Source organism: Triticum dicoccoides, chromosome 1B (assembly GCF_002162155.2).
Source record: "Triticum dicoccoides isolate Atlit2015 ecotype Zavitan chromosome 1B, WEW_v2.0, whole genome shotgun sequence".
Taxonomy (NCBI): Eukaryota; Viridiplantae; Streptophyta; class Magnoliopsida; order Poales; family Poaceae; genus Triticum; species Triticum dicoccoides.
Genome location: NC_041381.1, coordinates 676367308 through 676389343, shown reverse-complemented (window position 1 = coordinate 676389343; position 22036 = coordinate 676367308).

Sequence of the window (22036 nt, the reverse complement as noted above, 5' to 3'; positions counted from 1 at the left end):
GAAAAGGGGGCTGCACCCCTTGTTCAATTCCGACCAGAGGGGGGGCGCGCACCTCCTTCCTTTTGTCCTCTCTCCTCTATTCCCGTATGGCCCAATAAGGCCCAATACTTCTCCCGGTGAATTCCCGTAACTCCCCGGTACTCCAAAAATACCTGAATCACTCGGAACCTTTCTGATGTCCGAATATAGTCGTCCAATATATCGATCTTTACGTCTCGACCATTTTGAGACTCCTCGTCATGTCCTCGATCTCATCCGGGACTCCGAACTACCTTCGGTACATCAAAACACATAAACTCATAATATAAATCGTCACCGAACTTTAAGCGTGCGGACCCTACGGGTTCGAGAACTATGTAGACATGACCGAGACACGTCTCCGGTCAATAACCAATAGCGGAACCTGGATGCCCATATTGGCTCCTACATATTCTACGAAGATCTTTATCGGTCAAACCGCATAACAATATACGTTGTTCCCTTTGTCATCGGTATGTTACTTGCCCGAGATTCGATCGTCGGTATCTCAATACCTAGTTCAATCTCGTTACCGGCAAGTCTCTTTACTCGTTATGTAATACATCATCTCGCAACTAACTCATTAATCACATTCCTTGCAAGGCTTATAGTGATGTGCATTACCGAGAGGGCCCAGAGATACCTCTCCGACAATCGGAGTGACAAATCCTAATCTCGAAATACGCCAACCGAACAAGTACCTTTGGAGACACTTGTAGAGCACCTTTATACTCACCCAGTTACGTTGTGACGTTTGGTAGCACACAAAGTGTTCCTCCGGTAAACGGGAGTTGCATAATCTCATAGTCATAGGAACATGTATAAGTCATGAAGAAAGCAATAGCAACATACTAAACGATCAAGTGCTAAGCTAATGGAATGGGTCAAGTCAATCACATCATTCTCCTAATGATGTGATCCCGTTAATCAAATAACAACTCATGTCTATGGTTAGGAAACTTAAACATCTTTGATTAACGAGCTAGTCAAGTAGACGCATACTAGTGACATTATGTTTGTCTATGTATTCACACATGTACTAAGTTTCCGGTTAATACAATTCTAGCATGAATAATAAACATTTATCATGAAATAAGGAAATAAATAATAACTTTATTATTGCCTCTAGGGCATATTTCCTTTAGTCTCCCACTTGCACTAGAGTCAATAATATAGTTCACATCACCATGTGATTTAACACCAATATTCACATCTGTATGTGATTAATACCCATAGTTCACATCGTCATGTGATGAACACCCAAAGGGTTTACTAGAGTCAATAATCTAGTTCACATCGCTATGTGATTAACACCCAAAGAGTGCTAAGGTATGATCATGTTTTGCTCGTGAGAGAAGTTTAGTCAACGGGTCTGTCACATTCAGAGCCGTATATATTTTGCAAATATTCTATGTCTACAATGCTCTGCACGGACCTACTCTAGCTAATTTCTCCCACTTTCAATATGTATCCAGATTGAGTCTTAGAGTCATCTGGATTGGTGTAAAAGCTTGCACCGATGTAAATCTTTATCACGGGCTCTTTTATCACCTCCATAATCGAGAAATATTTCCTTAGTCCTCACTAAGGATATTCTTGACCGCTATCTAGTGATCTACTCCTAGATCAAAATTGTACTCCCTTGCCCAACTCAGAGCAAGGTATATAATAGGTCTGGTACACAGCATAGCATACTTTATAGAACCTATGACCGAGGCATAGGGAATGATTTTTCATTCTCTTTCTATTTTCTGCTATGGTCGGGTTATGAGTCTTACTCAACTTCACACCTTGCAACACAGGAAAGAACTCCTTCTTTGACTGTTCTATTTTGAACTACTTCAAAATCTTATCAAGGTATGTACTCATTGAAAAATCTTATCAAGCGTCTTGATCTATCTCTATAGATCTTGATGCTCAATGTGCAAGTAGCTTCACCGAGGTCTTTCTTTGAAAAACTCTTATTCAAGTATCCTTTTATGTTATCCAGAATTTCTATGTCATTTCCAATCAACAATATGTCATCTACACATAGTTTTAGAAATGCTACAGAGCTCCCACTCACTTTCTTCCAAATACAGGCTTCTCCAAAAGACTGTATAAAACCATATGCTTTGATCAACTCATCAAAGCGTATATTCCAACTCCGAGATGCTTACACCAGTCAATAGATGGATCGCTGGAGCTTGCACATCTTGTTAGCACCTTTAGGATTGACAAAACCTTCTGGTTGTATCATATACAACACTTCTTTTAAAAAGTATCCATTTAAGGAATGCAATTTTGACATCCATTTGCCAGATTTCATAAAATGTGGCAATTTGCTGACATGATTCGGACAGACTTAAGCATCTCTACGAGTGAGAAAATCTTATCGTAGTCAACTCCTTGAACTTGTCGAAAAACCTTTTGCGACAATTTGAGCTTTGTAGATAGTAACACTACTATCAGTGTCCGTCTTCCTCTTGAAGATCCATTTATTTTACATGGCTTGCTGATCATCGAGCAAGTCAACCAAAGTCCTCACTTTGTTCTCATACATGGATCCTATCTCAGATTTTATGGCCTCAAGCCATTTTGCGGAATCTGGGCTCATCATCGCTTCCTCATGGTTCGTAGGTTCATCATGGTCTAGTAACATGACTTCCAGAACAGGATTATCATACCACACTAGTGCGGATCTTACTCTGGAAGACCTACGAGGTTCGGTAGCAACTTGATCTAAAGTTTCATGATCATCATCATTAGCTTCCTCACTAATTGGTGTAGGAGTCACAGGAACAGATTTCTGTGATGAACTTTCCAATAAGGGAGCAAGTATAGTTACCTCATCAAGTTCAACTTTCCTCCCACTCACTTCTTTCGAGAGAAACTCCTTCTCTAGAAAGGATCTATTTTTAGCAATGAATGTCTTGCCTTCGGATCTGTGATAGAAGGTGTACCCAACAGTTTCCTTTGGGTATTCTATGAAGACGCACTTCTCTGATTTGGGTTTGAGCTTATCAGGTTGAAACTTTTTCACATAAGCATCGCAGCCCCAAACTTTAAGAAACGACAACTTTGATTTCTTGCCAAACCACAGTTCATCAGGTGTCGTCTCAACGGATTTAGATGGTCCCCTATTTAAAGTGAATGCAGCTATCTCTAGTGCATAACCCCAAAATGATAGTGGTAAATCGGTAAGATACATCATAGATTGCACCATATCCAATAAAATGCGGTTACGACGTTGGGAGACACCATTATGTTGTGGTGTTCCCTGTGGCGTGAGCTATGAAACTATTCCACATGGTTTTTAAATGAAGGACAAACTCATAACTCAAATATTCTCCTCCACGATCAGATCGTAGAAACTTTATTTTCTTGTTACGATGATTCTCCACTTCACTCTGAAATTCTTTGAACTTTTCAAATGTTCCAGACTTGTGTTTCATTAAGTAGATATACCCATATCTACTCAAATCATTTGTGAAGGTCAGAAAATAACGATACTCGCCATGAGCATCAACACTCATTGGATCGCATACATCCGTATGTATTATTTCCAATAAGTCAGTAGCTCATTCCATTGTTTCGGAGAACGGAGTTTTAGTCATCTTGCCCAAAAGGCACGGTTCGCAAGCATCAAATGATTCATAACCAAGTGATTCCAAAAATCCATTTTTATGGAGTTTCTTCATGCGCTTTACACTGATATGACCCAAACGGCAGTGCCAAAAATAGATGTATCATTTAGTTAAGTGACCTATTTGCCCCCTAACTAGATCTATCTTTGTCAAGAAGAGCTTTGTGCACTTTAATCTCCCTACATCATCATCTCCACCGTGTGCTCGATCTCAAGATAGGTGATTAAAGTTTCATGCTTTTGCAAGAATGGAAATATGTGTATGTGTGTGTGATATGATAATTGGGCGATATGTTGAATGGCTAAAAAAAACTTACCCATTCGATGGGGTTGTACATGGAGAAGCCTTCTCGATAATTTAAACGGATGAAGTCTTCTTCTTCTCCCTTATAAAGGTCAGTCAACATGGCAGCCAATGCGGCTTGGTTATCCGGACCCTTTCGCGTGTAGCGAGATGCGCCGTCTCCCCGTTGTAGTTCGATAAAGGGCCTACTCTGGACTGAAGAGGCTGGATACATCGCTTTATCACAATAGCTATGACTTCAATGATGGAGAGTCCGGAATGGGTCAACAATCTGACCTTGCTGACCAATCTCATCACTTCCGTGTTGTCCTATTGATTAGGGGACTTGGGGCGCCAGCTATATAGTTTCTTCAAGGGAGCGCTGGACCATTCGGGCAATCCACGCCGAACAGGGTCCGGAAGAGGAACATCCTCGATATAGAACCATTGCGAAGACCATTCGGCGGACCCCCTCTTTGGAGTCCCGACTGGGTAGCCAGATCCGGCTATGCGCCATACTTCGGTGCCGCCCACTTCAAATATGGACCCTCCGCCCTGGTGGTGGGGGACAAGGCAGAAGAACTTTTTCCATAGTTCAAAATGAGCCTCGCAGCCCAAAAATAATACACAAAGGGCGACAAAACCAGAAATGTGCAAAATAGAACCTGGTGTGAGGTTGTGCAGTTGGATCCCGTAATATTCCAATATGCCCCTGAGGAACGGGTGGATTGGGAATCCTACGCCACTCAAAAGAAACGAGATGAAGGATACCCTCTCCCCTTAGCTAGGATTGGGGAAATTATCTGCCAATGCATCAACGCCTATAGAAGTTAACCCTGCCCGTATGGGGACTAGATCCGTGGGGGAAGATATCCTTGCGTCTGGAGTCGATTGAGATGGAGATGGGATATGGAGCAACTTTGCCAATCTCCCTCTTGAGGGCCATGAGGACGCGAGGAGGAGCCGGGGACACTGGCCATGGTTTGAATTTTTTCTGTGGTTTGCTCTGTCGCTCTTGGGGCGGTGTGAAATGGCTTTTGGGAGATCTAATCTCGTTATATAGGCACTGCATGTGCCTGCTAAAAAATATTAAAATACAAGGGTAACGGAATGTTCGCATTCATTCAAGCGCGTGGAAATCAAGGCGGCAACAGGAAGGAATCATAAAGACTGGACGCGAAAGCCGATGCCGGACTATCATCAATCCTGAGTATGGTGGAGAACCCGCCTTGTAAAGCCGCAGATTTATATCTGCACAACACATCATCGTCATTGAAGGCAGGTTCGGGGGCTACTGAGGGAGTCCTGGATTCAAGGGTCCTCAGGTGTCTGGCCTAGGAGTGTGGGCTGGGCTGGATGGGACGTACAAGATCAAGCTGAAGATTATCCTCCATGTCCGGGTGGGACTTCTCCATACATGGACGACAAGATTATAGTCCGGAAGTTTCCTTCCCCGATGAACCGACCTTGTACAAACCCTAGGCCCCTCCGATGTGTATATAAACTGGAGGGGTTAGTCCGTGGAGGCTACTTTTCATTATCATCATTAAAATATTCATAGGCTAGACATTAGGGTTTAGCAATAACGATCTCGAGGTAGATTGTCTCTTGTAATCTTCATACTCGTCGAATATAATCAAGCAGGACTAGGGTTTTACGTCCCTTAAGAGGGCCCGAACCTGGGTAAACACCATGTCCCCTGGTCTCCTGTACCATTGATTCTTAGACGCATAGCTTGGGCCCCCCTACCCAAGAACTATCAGTTTTGACACCAACACCTGGTAGTTTCTTATTTTCCTAATTTTTGTTATATTCCAAAATGGACAAAAATATTTTTTGCAGGTTTTTCGGAGTCCGTTTACTTAACGTATCACGTACCTCCTCTTTTTCACGATTCTGGAGTGTTCCAGAAGGTGTCTTTTATGTGTTCCTCCGGTGTCATAGTTTGGATAATATTGCTTTCAACATTAACGGGCGTACCTGAGATATAATGTTTTATTTGTTGCCCATTAACAACCTTCGGGTTAGTACCTTCAGTATTATTTATTTTGATAGCTCCAGATCGATAAACCTCCTCGATAACATAGGGTCCTTCCCATTTGGAGAGGAGTTTTCCTGCAAAGAATCTGAAACGAGAGTTGTACAAAAGAACATATTCTCCAACCTTGAATACGTGCTGTTGGATTCTTTTATCATGCCTTCTTTTAACTTTTTCTTTAAATAACTTGGCGTTTTCATAAGCTTGGGTTCTCCATTCATCTAATGAGCTAATATCACACAACCTCTTCTCACTAGAATGTTTGAAATCATAGTTGAGTTCTTTAATTGCACAATATGCTTTATCTTCTAACTCAAGAGGCAAATGACAAGTTTTTCCATAAACCATTTTATAAGGAGACATACCCATAGGATTTTATATGTTGTTCTATAAGCCCAAAGTGTGTCATCTAATTTCTTAGACCAATTCTTCCGGGGACCTATTGATAATCTTTTGTAAATTTAATTTTATTTCTCTATTGCTAAGTTCAACTTGACCACTAGACTGAGGATGATAGCGTGATGCAATTCTATGGTTAACATCAGACTTGGCAAGCATTTTACGGAAAGCACCATGAATAAAGTGTGAACCACCATCAGTCATTAAATATCTAGGGACTCCAAACCTTGGGAAAATAACTTTCTTAAGCATTTTAATATAGGTGTTATGATCAACACTACTGGTTGGAATAGCTTCTACCCACTTAGTAACACTACAAAAAAAGACACATCCATGACATTTTGGGCCGGATGATTTTTTTTGTCATGCTTATGACACTTCTATGATGATGACTATGACAAAATCTGGTATCATCATAGATGTGGTGGGCTCCTACTTCTATGACAAAAAACCATGATAAAAATGGGCTTTTCATCCTGGGCGGCCCGGAGACGCACCTGCATGACATTCTTTGGGTCGTCCATGATGGAAAAAATCATGGTAGAAGCGATGGCGAGGAAAATTTCGAGGAGTTCCCGGTTATGGAGGGTGGCCGAGGCCGAGCGATGCACTGAGGTTTGCGCGTTTCTCTCGTACACGTACGCGCGTGTGTGCGAGGCGTTACGCTCTAACTGAACCCAAGCAAGGCGTTGGCTCTAACTAAACTCGAGCAATTGCACTAGCTACGTTACTGAACCCCGATCAATCCCTTGTTGTTAACTGAACCTGAGTGATTCCTTCACTACTTCTTCTAACTGAAGCCGATCGAAGCTACCTCTTGATGAATAGTTCTCGGTTGGGGTTGATGAATAGGATCTCGCGATAGTAAAGGTCGTTGTCCCTGGATGAACAGGACCCCGATCAAGGAGGTGGGGGTGGATGAGCAGTAATCAGTGGAGGGACCCCGTACATGGAGGGCTGGTTGAACAGGACCCCTTGGAGGGCTGGTTGAACAGTAGCCGGTGGAGGCTGGATGAACAGGACCCCGTGGAGGGCTGGATGAACAGTATCCGGTGGAGGCTAGATGAACAAGACCCCGTGGATGAACGGTAGCTGGTGGAGGCTGAAGGAAGTCGACGGTGATGAACAGTAGCAGGTGGAGGCTGGAGGAAGTGGACGGTAGATGAACAGTAGCAGGCGAAGGCTGGAGGAAGTCGATGGTGGATGAACAGTAGCCCGTGGAGTCCCGTTTTGCGGTATGCCACACCCCTCCCGATGAACATGACCCTATTTTGACCGTAGATGCTCCAACACAAGTCCGTTTCCTCCGTATTGTGGTACTCCACATCCCTCCCGATCAACAGGACCCCGTTACGACCATGCGTGGTCGAACACAAGTCTATTTCCTCCATTTTGTGGTACCCAAACCCTTCCCGATGAACAGGACCCCGTTTCGACCGTACGCGGTCCCAGAAGGCTGGTTTCTTCCGTTCTGCGGCATAGTAGACCTCGTTTTGTCTGTTCCATCCAAGCCGGTTGGCTCCTGTCAGTGTCAAAACCGGCGGATCTCGGGTAGGGGGTCCCGAACTGTGCGTCTAGGCAGATGGTAACAGGAGACGAGGGACACGATGTTTTACCCAGGTTCGGGCCCTCTTGATGGAGGTAAAACCCTACGTCCTGCTTGATTAATATTGATGATGTGTGTTACAAGAGTAGATCTACCACGAGATCAAGGAGGCTAAACCCTAGAAGCTAGCCTATGGTCTGATTGTTCTTCGTCCTATGGACTAAAGCCATCCGGTTTATATAGACACCGGAAAGGGCTAGGGTTACACAAAGTCGGTTACAATGGTAGGAGATCTACATATCCATATCGCCAAGCTTGCCTTCCACGCCAAGGAAAGTCCCATCCGGACACGGGACGAAGTCTTCAATCTTGTATCTTCATAGTCTTGGAGTCCGGCCAATGATGATAGTTCGGCTATCCGGACACCCCCTAGTCCGGGACTCCCTCAGTAGCCCCTGAACCAGGCTTCAATGACGACGAGTCCGGCGCGCATGTTGTCTTCGGCATTGCAAGGCGGGTTCTCCCTCCGAATAATTCATAGAAGATTGTGAACACCAGGATAGTGTCCGGCTCTGCAAAATAATTTCCACATACCACTGTAGAGAGAATAATATTTACACAAGTTCAATCTGCTGACGTATTTCGTGGCATGACGTCACACCACTACCAAGCCTTTATTCGAATTGTTTTTATTATATCACCTCGGCGCGTTTAGCGAAGCGGTTTCCTTGGCACGTCTTGTCGAAGCAGAGATCGTGTTCCCCTTATTCCGGGATTCCCATCAATACGGGCGTGGGTAACCCAACCGCGCCATTGATTGCGGCGCTTGGGAGATAAGTGAGTTTTATCGGGCCGGTGGGGACGCATGTTTTCCTCCGCCCATATAAGGGGATAGAGATCCAACCCTATTACCTGCGCCTTCTTCCTCCTTGGCTTATCCATCTCTACGAACCCGAGCTCCAGCGCCCAAGCCCGCACATCTCACCTCAACCTTCTCCAACTATGTCCGGAGCAGGAGGCAAGTGGATGGCCTCCTCCGTCACGGAGGGGCAGATCCAGAAGCTGCGCAACGCCGGATACTTGTCCAGCGACATCGGGCACCGGCTCCCCAACGAGGGAGATCTCATCCCCACCCCCAAGCCCCATGAGAGGGTAGTATTCCTTCCCCATTTCCTCCGTGGACTGGGCTTCCCACTCCATCCCTTTGTCTGGGGGCTCATGTTCTACTACGGCCTGGATTTCCATGATTTGGCCCCGAATTTCATCCTCAACATCTCGGCGTTTATCGTCGTGTGCGAGGCCTTCCTCTGCATCCAGCCCCACTTCGGCTTGTGGCTCAAGACCTTCAGTGTCAAGCCGAAGGTTGTGAAGGGCAGCCAAGCGGAATGCGGAGGCGCCATGGTGGGCAGGATGTCCCACGTTACTTGGCTCGAGGGCACTTTCGTGGAAACCATCAAGGGGTGGCAATCGGGGTGGTTCTACATCACCGAGCCGCGTGACCCCGAATGGGCAGCGGTCCCTGAATTCAGATCCGGCATCCCCACACGGCTCACCTCCTGGAAAGAGAGCGGCCGGACATGGGGTGATTCGGAGGAGCTGACCGGACTCCAAGCTTGTATCCAAAAGCTAGTGGACAAGAAGCTCAAGCTCGTCAACGTAGTCCAGGTCATGCTCATCTGCCAGATTCTCCCGTGCCAATGACGAGGCTTCAACATGTGGGAGTTCGATCCGGCGCAGCACCAGACTCTGAATGGGCTCTTCGACACTACGTACGAAGATGTCTGGAAGGTGCTGTTCAAGGGTGCCGAGGCTCCCGCATCCGCTATCGAAGATCGCGGATTCATCTCGGAGCGTCCAGCTGATGAGGTAAGTGATTTTGTCCTTTAAGGGATGCGTGTTTTCCATAGTTTGACTCTATGCGGGATCTAAACTCCCTTTCCTTTGACAGGACTGGCTGAAGAAGGCCGAACAGGCTATCTGTCTGGCCCCATTGCTAGAGGACCCAGCGGACGCCCGTTTGACGGGGTTGCTGGCTCCGGCACCCCATGTGGTGCCGGAGAAGAAGGCCAAGAAGAAGGCCACGGGGACTCGGAAGAGTTCCCGTTTTCAGGTGCTATCGGATGATGAATCCAAGGCCGACTCCTCTCAACAAGGTGAGGAGGAGAAGAAGAAAGCCTCTTCCCCAGCGGGGGGAGAGAAGAAAAGGAAGGCCTCCCCAACGAGGGGGGCTGAAGGGTCCAAGAAGGGAAAAACTCTTCCCCCGGACTGCTCTGCCAACGCCAGTGACGACAACAAGGATTGGCCTCCAAGGGCCAAGCCCCTGGCGAGATCGTGAGTATCCGGATTCCCGAATAACTTCATGGTTTATCTTTTTTGCCACACAATGTCTTTCTAATGCCGCGTACAACCCTGCAGTCCGCCCCAGGACGATCTTCCCGCTTCATCGAGCGGGTCCTTAGGTGCGTCGGATATGGATTCTCTTCCGACCGCCTCCACCCCCCGTGACACGGACGATGCCGAGGTGGGATCCCGGGAAGGGACCCGCCAGGAGGAGGAGGCCCCGGAGGTGTCGCAGGACAACCTCCCGGACTTTGCACCGGACTCGGCTCTGGATCCCATAGTGGCTCCGGAGTCTGGCGGGCGGCCCCTTCGTAAGAAGGGCAAGACCGTGACACCGGCAGCCTCCGCCCAACCGGAGGCGCCGGATAACTTACTGGAGGCGCTCAATGGCGCCTCCATTGAAGAGGAACACCGCACTGTTATGAGTGCGGTGATTCAAAAGGTGCAGCTCGCCAAGAGTGGGCTGACCGAAGCCTGTAGTAGCCTTCTAACAGGCTTTGAGGTAGCCCCTGATGCTCGGTTCGGTGTTCGGAAAGAAAAGCCGGACTGAGGATCTAAGAAGATATACGCAGGAGTCATAAAAAATATGTCGATATGGGATTGCAGGCTGCGCTGCTGACCTCTGCCGTACTGACTACGGAGGTCAATACTTTGAAGAAAAACCTCGAGCGGTCCGAGAACGAGCTCGGCCGTGCCAAGAAGCAGCTCAAGGACAAGGAAGGTGAGTAACACCTTATTAAAATTGCACCTTACAAAAAAGGATTTTGGTTGCAAAAAGAATGACAAGGATAACATGGGTATTGCAGGGGCCACTAACGAGGTGGCAACCCTGAAAGAGGTGGTGGCCGTGGCCAAACGTGATGCGGCTGCGGAGCGCACCGAGCGAGAGAAGCAGGAGGCGCGGTTGGCGGAGGTACAGCAAGAGCTCCAGGATCTCGTGCAGAAACATGAGAGCCTAGAGCGTGACTCGAAGACTCGAGAGTCTGAGCTTGCAACGGCTCTTGAGAGTGCCAAAGCCGCTAAGGCCGAAGCCTACAAGGCCCTCCAGGAGATCGAGGCGATAAACAAAATAGCAGCGGGTAAGGCATTTTTCATGCAAAGTAAGCATGTGAGTGTTAATAACCTGTCGCTTACCTGAATTCGGAGCTCTCCAGGAGCGTTCGCAGATCTCCCTCGCAGCATGTCCGATGCTGCCGCGTTCTACCGGGTTGAGGAGGGGAGCTCAACGGAGAAGGTCTTCTGGTCTCAGTATGCTGAGGCCGGACATCCGGTGCCCCTAAGCGACCAGCTGAAGCAGCTGGTCGAGCTCCACAAGGTGGCCGAACAGGCCATGAAGGGCCTCATAGTTCGGCTGTGGCCTAAGGAGGCCATGCCTGGGAGCTACTTCGGCCTGGTGTGGCGGCCGGTGGATGCGTGCCCGTGGGTTGAAGTCATCAAGCACTTCGCCTGTATTGAAGGTGCCCGTCGGGCCCTTGCCGTGCAAAGGTGCACTGGGGCAAGATGGATGCCCAGAAGCTCGTGACGGACCCAACACTGGAGGGCAAGGAGCATCGCACGCCCGAGATGTATTATAAGAGTGTGCTGAAGGGCGCCCGCACTATTGCGGGGAAGTGCTCCAAAGATGTAATATTTGAGTAGACTCGCATTTTGTTATCCTGTGCGCTGAAAACTTAGTTCATTTGCGCTAAGCAATGCATTTTAATTTAAAATATTACCTTCTGTGCGGCTGTTTATCAAATCTGAGAGATGGCAAGTCGTCGGCTTCAGCCCCCATGCCATGAGTGCTGGGGTGTTCGGGATAAATTTGAGCACTCTTGTTCCCATATTTGGGTCCGTCTAGGGAGGCGCTCAACACAACGAACAAGGCAACCGGACTTATAGTGCTTGAACACTTTTTCTTAGCCATAGAATTCTATAATTTTAAATTTCGGCGAAGCCCCTAGTCTTCGGAAGGCCGAATTTGGGGCGCTATCCACGCCTGGGCCGGAAAAAAAATGGCTCCTCGCTCTAGCTAAGCGGCATAAGTCTTTAGGGACTCGCAAAAAACCTCGCGAACAGCGACCAGCTGTCGCCTCATCATGACGGTCAGTTTTAGCTTTCTCCACTGAGGCGTTAACCCAGCTCAACTGGGGCGTAATCGCAGTGATTCTCCCAGTGCTACCTTAGCCGATACAACGGAACGTAAGGTACCAAAACATGGGAGCCGTGCAAACCCAACTATTGACCCAAGACATGATTCGGAGCTGATGCATATAGTGCTATAAGTTCGGGGTGCCGCACTTGTGAAAGTGTTCGGACTTATCACACCATGATGCGGGAAACATAAGCCCCTGATGTATTTAGCCGTACCGAAACGTACAGATGCGTAATGTCATAAATGAACATATGTATAAAAGAGAAATGCAATTAGAAGCAAAAAGGTGCTGCATTACTTATTCGAGAAAAACTGCTATAAGTGCAGAACGATACAAATGGTGCGATAAGCAAGGGATGGGACTGTTAAACATGTCCCCCTCCAGGGGTAGGCTGCGGAATGGTGCATAAAACAGATTTAATGCTCGTAATGGAGACCACCTGGATATTCGTTGTAGCCTTTCTTCTTCCCTGGCTGTTGCATCGTGAGTTCGGCAGGTCTACTGCCGGACAGGGCCTCTGACGAACGGAGTCCTGTGGGTAAAAATAAAAAGGAGAAGAAAAAGAAAAAAGAAAGAGAACAACACACTTGAGAGCCCCTGGTGTGGTTGAGCCGTAGTCTGGGCCTATCGTGGTCGCGCCCCTCTCCCCATGCCCATGGTATCTTCAGAGCATAATGGTGTACGCGAAGGACCTGTCTTGACGTTTTATAGGGGCTGGGGTTGGGGCCGCACTGCTACGCGTGCTCGGCACGTGCCAGGTGGTCTTGTTGTAGGTTACTCCGGGCGTGCTTAGCTGTGTCCGGTCGCTTAACGGCCGGACTCAAGAATTGCCTTAAGAGGCTGCATTGTACTTCTGTCGCGACAGCCGCTGTATGTTCCTCCGTGCGGAGAGAACGTTCAGTGTTTCCGTTGACCGTGATGACTCCTCGAGGGCCTGGCATCTTGAGCTTGAGGTATGCGTAGTGCGGCACCGCGTTGAATTTTGCGAACACGGTACGTCCAAGCAGGGCATGATAGCCGCTGCGGAACGGGACTATGTCGAAGATTAACTCCTCGCTCCGGAAGTTATCCGGGGATCCGAAGACCACTTCCAGTGTAACTGAGCCTGTACAATTGGCTTCTACACCTGGTATGACGCCTTTAAAGGTCGTCTTGGTAGGTTTAATCCTTGAGGGGTCTATGCCCATTTTGCACACTGTGTCCTGATAAAGCAGGTTCAGGCTGCTGCCACCGTCCATCAGGACTCTGGTGAGGTGAAATCCATCGACGATCGGGTCTAGAACCAATGCGGCGAATCCGCCATGGCGGATGCTAGTGGGTGGTCCCTCCGGTCAAAAGTGATCGGGCAGGAGGACCACAGATTGAACTTCGGGGCAACTGGCTCCATCGCGTATACATCCCTGAGTGCACGCTTCCGCTCCCTTTTGGGTATGTGCGTTGCGTATATCATGTTCACCGTCCGCACCTGTGGGGGGGAACCCTTCTGTCCTCTATTGTTCGGCGGTCGGGTCTCTTCCTCGTCATCGCTATGCAGCCCCTTGTCATTGTTTTCGGTAATTAACTTGCCTGCCTGTTTGAATACCCAACAGTCCCTGTTGGTGTGGTTGGCTGGCTTTTCGGGGGTGCCATGTATCTGGCACAAGCGGTCGAGTATTTGGTCCAAATTTGACGGACCCGGAGTAGTTCTTTTGAATGGCTTTTTTCGCTGACCGGGTTTAGAGCCTCTGAATCCGGCATTGACTACCGTATCCTCGTTGTTGTCGCCGTTAATGCGTCGTTTGTTTTTGTTACGACGCGACCTGCCATTACGGTCCTTGATATCCGGATTGCCAGAATATTTGTTGAGGTTGTTGCTGCGTGCTAGCCAGCTGTCCTCACCTGCGCAGAAGCGGGTCATGAGTGATGTGAGGGCTGCCATGGATTTTGGCTTTTCCTGTCCCAGGTGCCGGGTAAGCCACTCGTCGCGGATATTGTGCTTGAAGGCCGCTAGGGCCTCCGCATCTGGACAGTCGACGATTTGGTTTTTCTTGGTTAAGAACCGTGTCCAGAATTGTCTGGCCGATTCGTCTGGCTGCTGAATTATGTGGCTAAGGTCATCAGCGTCTGGTGGTTGCACATACGTCCCTTGGAAGTTATCGAGGAATGCGGCTTCCAAGTCTTCCCAACTCCCAATTGACTCTGCTGGCAAGTTGTTAAGCCAATGCCGGGCTGGTCCTTTAAGCTTGAGGGGGAGATATTTGATGGCGTGAAGATCGTCACCGCGGGCCATGTGGATGTGAAGGAGATAGTCTTCGATCCAAACCGCGGGGTATGTTGTGCCATCGTACGATTCAATATTCACGGGTTTAAACCCTTCTGGGATTTGATGATCCATTACTTCATCTGTGAAGCATAGTGGGTGTGTGGCGCCTCTGTACTGGGCGATATCACGACGGAGCTCAAAAGAGCTTTGTCTGTTTTGTTCGGCCTGGCCGGACTTACTGTGTCCGGCGCGACGGTTGTCGTCACGTATCATGGGGCGCCCACGCGATCCATAGATCGATCTTGATTGTCTTGCCCTATCCTCCAATATATCTCGCAAGTCCGGAGCGTTCCCCTGTGGCCTTGTCCTTTTCGAGCGATGCCGGGGTACGGGTCTAGTGAAGGGCCTAGAGGCCTCTCTGTCGCGACCACGGGGTGGTCGATCAGCCGTATTGTCTCCTGGTGATGCGGGTTCATACGCCTCCTCCTCTAATCGGGGGAGCAGTTTGCGTTTATGGTAGCTTTTGGAGGGGCGTTCGAGCTCATGCTCTTCAGCCGCGAGGACTTCAGTCCATCTGTCGGCTAGCAGATCTTGATCAGCTCTAAGCTGTTGCTGCTTTTTCTTGAGGTTGTTCGCCGTGGCCATAAGCCTGCGTTTAAAACGCTCTTGTTCGACGGGATCCTCAGGCACGACGAATTCGTCGTCGTCGAGGCTTGCCTCGTCTCCGGAGGGAGGCATGTAGTCCTCTACCTCTTCTTCTGCCGCTCTCTCATGAGGGCTGGCGTCCCCGTCCTCCTGTGTTGGATCTTGCTGGAGTGGGTTGTCTTCGGCACTGTCCGGTGTATTATTATCTCCGGTGCCGGAATCTTCGTTCTTGCTTTGGCGGGATTTAGAGCGGCGACGCTGACGCAGGCGCTTGGGCTATTTCTTGGAGGGGTCATCCTCCGTTGTTCCTTCGCCATTCCCATCCTTTGGGATATCCACCATGTATATCATATGATGAGGTGGCTTTCCAGTGCCCGGTGGGCGCTGGTTCTTTGTCGTCTCCGGCGTCGTCATCCATACCGTCGATGTCCTCGGAGTCGTAGTCGAGCATGTCGGTTAGATCGTCGACAGTGGCTACCAAGTGGGTGGTGCGTGGGTTTTGAATTTCTTTGTTGTCCGCATCCCAACCGTCCTGGCCGCAGTCCGGCCAGGGTTCTCCTGATAATGAGAGATACCTTAGCGAACTCAAGATGTCGCCAAAAGGTGAGTGTTGAAAGATGTCCGAGGCAGTAAACTCCATGATCGGTGCCCAACCGGATTAGATTGGTGGGCGCGCGGGAGGTTCGGAGTCCGGCAAGGAGTCCGGCACCTCGGAGCTTCGAGCTTCATGAGGGACAAGATCAGTGTTTGGCTCTATCGCCGTAGAGATTGCAGCCCCCGAGGCGGTGTCCAGCCATCCGTCCTCGATTTGCGCAGCCGGCTCCGAATTGAAGATCGGAGCGGGCTCGAGTGCGGCCTCCAGGGTACTGTCCGGCTACAGAGCTAAATCATGCCCGTCGTGACAGTGCGGCGCGCTTGGCTGTGGCTCGAATCCATCGAAGATCAAGTCCCCGCGGATGTCAGCCGTGAAGTTAAAACTTCCAAATCTGACCTGACGGCCCGGGGCGTAACTTTCGATCTGCTCTAGATGGCCAAGCGAATTGGCCCGCAGTGCAAAGCCGCCGAATACGAAGATCTGTCCGGGGAGGAAGGTCACACCCTGGACTGCGTCGTTGATGATGATCGAAGAATCCATCGAGCCTATCAGCAACGACACAGAGGAACTCTCAATGAAAGCACCAATGTCGGTGTCAAAACCGCCGGATCTCGGGTAGGGGGTCCCGAACTGTGCATCTAGGCGGATGGTAACAGGAGACGAGGGACACGATGCTTTACCCATGTTCGGGCCCTCTTGATGGAGGTAAAACCCTACGTCATGCTTGATTAATATTGATGATGTGTGTTACAAGAGTAGATCTACCACGAGATCAAGGAGGCTAAACCCTAGAAGCTAGCCTATGGTCTGATTGTTCTTCGTACTACGGACTAAAGCCATACTGTTTATATAGACACCGGAGAGGGCTGGGGTTACACAGAGTCGGTTACAATGGTAGGAGATCAACATATCCGTATCGCCAAGCTTGCCTTCCACGCCAAGGAAAGTCCCATCCGGACACGGGACGAAGTCTTCAATCTTGTATCTTCATAGTCTTGGAGTCCGGCCGATGATGATAGTTCGGCTATCCGGACACCCCCTAGTCCGGGACTCCCTCAGCTCCCATGAACACGACATATTCCATTGCCTCCCGATGAACACGACGCATTCCGTTGCCTCCCCATGAACATGAGGCAGTTTTTCCATTCCGACCCAGCCGGTTGGCTTCCGATGAACAGGACATCGTTGTTGCCGCATGTGGCCTCTCCATGTACACGAGCCCTGGTCGTACATATGCGCGAGTACGCGTTCAAGACCCCGCCCATATGTACGTATGTGGCCATATTTTTTGGCATCTAGCTGTACGTATACATGGTTTGGATTGGACTGCCTGAGCTGCTACTGCTCCTTACTCGGCCACTGTTCATCGTGGCAGACAGATCGATTGACCGGTATGTACACAGACAACACTATGTATGCTTTGACTGGGTGGGTCCCAGCTGTCAGGGAGGATAAGGACGCACTTCCTTGCGTGCGAAGATATAGCTAGTGGGTCCCAGCTATCAGGGGGAATTGTTTTTTCCGTAATAAGGACGCACTTCCTTGCGTGCGAAGATGTAGTTGGTGGGTCCCAGCTGTCAGGAGGAGAAAACATTATTTTAGGGTAAAAAGGATGCAGTTGCATGCATGCGTCCATGGGCGTGGTGCGTCCCCACTGTCAGCCTCTCCACGTACAATCATCTTCCGATGACTTTCGTTTGTTGACCACGTTGACCACACCGTGCAGAGCGCACCAAGCCGATGAAGGACAGCGAGGCCCCATACAGGAACGCCCCAAAGATGGGATGATGTGGCAGTGGAGTCACAAACGGAGAGGAGTGGGAAACTTGACTGGTTCGGGTGCGGGATGGGTCTACACTCGGTAGAGAATAATAGGAGATGCATGCGGAGGAGTGGAGGGATGGCCTAGCCATCGATGGGGTAGCGTTTCGGTGCGAGGCGCGCAAAACAGCGCCGCTAGACGCCAAAGGCTGGAGCAGGCGGTCCCGACGGCGCTGGGGGAAGAAGACGAGAGATTGAAGAAGAATGTCGGCCGTTGGATGTGAATCCAAGGCCTTGCTTAGGTTTGGACCTTTGTATTTTTATTTTTTGCGAGAGTGCTTAGGCTTCGACCTACTGGCCCACATATCAGCTAGTCCATTTGTTTTTTTAGTCTATTTGGTGGGCTGGGTGAAACAATGATATAGTGACTATGCAGCCCGTTTATATATTATGATAGAATTTAAAGCCCTTTTGCATTTTTCTCGAAATCCGCAAACTTGCTGGGCTGGATGAAAATATCATGTTGGGCTAGATGCAGAAATGTTATAAAAACATAAACACATGATTGCACGTCTATTACTGTATTGGTCGGTAAAATCTTTGTAAGCTTATGTACGCAATCACCAGGAGTTAACTTGCCAAGCTATATATAAACAATTATTATTATTATTATTACTATTATTTTGTAAGAACTTTTGATTTATGAAATAAAATATCATTTTAATTTAATGAGTTACCATGACGTGGGGTATTATTATTTTTTAGGCTAGACATGGGACAGTTGAGTTGGTTTAGGGAAAAGTACTGGAAGAAAACTCAGACTACATCGAAAAAGAAAGTGGGTGAAAATTCAAATATTGGATTAATGAAAACGAAAAATAAAGGAAGTGTGAAGGTCTATAAAATGGTTGGACGAACGACAAGTTTAACGGAACCTTATGTTGTTTGTATTATATATATGTAATAAAATAAGATATAAATATAAATATATGTACTATTATAGAAGGGAAAACATAGGTTCAGTTTTGCATTCTTATAGAAAAATAGAACTGAGCTGTACGTCGTCTTGAAAAAATAAACATAACTTGGACTGGTGATATTATAGACAAGCTAGGCTGGGAGGCCCAGAGACCGCTTGATACCTGTTGGATCCAAAAAAAAGTTGACACATGTCGTGGGTTGCGCATGTTAAACAACAAAAACTAGGCCATGGACCTGGTGGCCCGAGGACTGTCAGCCTCTCGGCGAACAGTTGTCTCCCGATTCATTTTGTTTTGCTGACCATGTTGGGAACGACAGACGGCGGCGCCGCGACGAGAGCACCAAGGCGGAGGACGACGTCGAGGCCTCGGACCGAATGAACCGGAGCAGGGGAAGACGCAGGCAGAGGGGAGTACGAGGGTTGACTTGTTCAGGTGCAGGGTGGACCGGTGGAGTTGCCACCGCCGGACAATGTGTGGGAGTAGAAGGATGGTCTGGCCAACGCCATAGGCTATGATGGGTCACCGAGGCGTGGACGGCAGCGCCACCAGCCGCTGTATAGGAAGATGACGAAAGATTGGACAAAATAAAGAAATACAAATGGATAGGTTGTTGGTCCCAGATGTTCTGTGTACGAGACCTGCTGGGTCTACCTGAGAAGGGGAATATGATGGGAGGAAGGAGATTCAAAACACGACAGCCCAGTGAACTAGTTACAAACATAAGCAAATAGCCACTAGAAAAAAGCAAATAGGCTTAGATGAAATTTTTCAGACAAAACAGATAATTACAACAGATAGGCTAATGCATGAAACACTCAGATGATAAAGGTGCTTAAACAGATAAAGTACATCATCTAGACCTTCCTGGCATGCTTGATCATGACGCTGCGGCTGCCCGTGTACTCGTCGGTTACGGGAAGCAGACACGCCCTGATGTCCAAGATCTGCATGTACATGTCGTAGCATGCGTATGCGTCCTTGCCCACGTAGGTTATGTAGGCTAGATTCAGAGGTACCTCCCACGTGTTCAGATCCTTTGTATCGTTGTCTTCTTTCATGTTGGCGTAGCAGGGGTCGATGATGGTCTCGGCGAGGTCAATCACGGAATCCTTCTCATGCCCGTTACCGATGATCTTGTATTGCTTCTGGATGTCGACAAGTTTGTTGCGGCGTGGGAGGTGAAGGCGGTGTGGCTTAGAGGCGGCTAGGGTTCGGGGCGGCTCGGGTAGGGGTGGTGCGGGTGGGAAGGAGCGCCGGTTGGGGTTTAGGGTTGGGAGGAGGAAATGGCGGAAGCGGGATGCAGCAGTAGCCGGCGGTGGTGATGGCAGCGTGGAAGACGCGTGGCGGCAACGACGGCTGGTGGCAGCGGCATGAGGTGGGCGAGGCAGCGGCGACCGGCAGCAGCGCGGAGGGCGCGCGGCGACGACGGCGGTGGGTGGCGGCGGCGGGTGGAAAAGCGGCGGCGGCGGCTAGGGTTAGGCCGACCGACCTGCGATGTATACCATTTAGAATATGAAGTATAGGCTGTGCAAACATAATGCATTGATCGATGCACCAGGCACATATATATGAGTATAGAGGAGGGCCACAACCTCAACTATACAGATAAACTAGAAGGTGGGCCCAAAACATAATATATACATACACATATACTCCCTTCATTCATTTATGTAAAGTGTATTATTTTCGGCATGGTGATCAAGGCACATAATTCTACACATGTTAGGACGAAATTAACCTTGTCTAAATCATTGATTAGCGGCAAATAAATCATTTATGCTAGGAAATTAAGAGATGCATGCAATCAAGAAAGAAATACTTTCCTTTTTCTTTACAAGAAAAGATGCATGTAATCAGGGGAGAGATATTTTCCTTTATTTGAAGGGTTAACGACGGAATTATGAGGAATTAGAAAAAATACACCTTACATTATGAAATTTTATGAAAAACAAATACATCTTATATAAAGGAACGGTGGGAGTATTCAACAGTGTGATCTCGTCTCTTGGGGTCGTCGAGGACGAAGCGGCCGCTGGGCTTCCGCTCTCGGTAGATGCGACGTGAACATACCACCATGAATGCGAGAGAATTGGATTCATTCAACACACTTGCTACGCTTTCGCCATTGATCGTATGTGCCATGTACAGATTACAGGAGCAAAACCGATGATTAGGATGTGTGCTAAGTACGGTCCACGCACCTACGAGGATGGCAACCGTGCGTGTATTGATTGATTGATTGAAGAATGCACGTATGCAGAGATTTTTTTTCGAAAAAAAGGATGATCCCGACCTTTGCATCATGTGATGCACACATCCGTACGCGGTTCATGACAAGGCCTCGAGCAAATCCGCATAAAATGTAAGAAAAATAAGTATCACAACCGGCAAAAATAGATTAAGATGACTAACACCTATCTTATTGTGAATTGTTGGATCGTCATCCAAACCGGTTGTAAGTATCCAATGCTACCGTCTTCCAACGGTTGCATCCAAATGCCATAAGCTGTTGTGATCCGCATGGCTAAATAACAACCACATACATATTCAAGCTGAAGCCCTGAAGATGACCGGCTAGTTTTTCTATTAAAAGTGTTATCATTCCGGTAATTTCATATGTCTCAAAATAATGAACACACTCCGACTTGAATATGTGCTATTGTCTTAGGCTCTACCACGTTTTTTTGTTTTTTGTTTTTTTGCATGGTAATACGTGTCTCATTCATATCATAAAGATTAAAGTACAAGTTACGTAAGGACCAACATGACAAAACTGAAAAGATAGCAGAACATCTCTGAGCTTGGCACCAACGCCCATCACCTGCCTCCGGCACCACGACAACAGCCACCGAAGAAAAGAATAATGGATCACCTCATCACCCGAGCTCGACGCAGCTCCATCACTGATATGCAGCTTTGCGGACCTCCAAGGTGGCTCACCAAAAATGAAGCCCATACCGTTGAATGAATCAGACCGGAGCAACACCCCGGACACGCCATCGAACTGCAGATCTGGCACCCCACCGCGACTAAGACGTCGCAGAAGGAAGCCATACCTGCCATCCACGAACCACGAACCCAACACATGTTCTGTCTTCCAGATGTCGTTGATGCAGACCACAATCTGCATCCGCTCCTGGACTACCTCCCAAGCTCCGCGCCGACGCTGGAGCAAACACCGTCGCAACGGCGGAGCCCTAGGACACAGGTCCACCACGAGGATGCCGCCGCCACCACGCCATCCTTGCTTGAACATACTGGTTACTAAATCCATCCCCAACCATAGGACCGGTGGCCTTGTCAAGGAAGGATCCGAAGAATCTTTATTCAGCGCTATCATGGTCGCCACCGAAACAAAGACGATGAACAACCTAAAAATCTAGACTACGATGGAGTAAAAACGATCCACACGCGTGAATCCGGCGA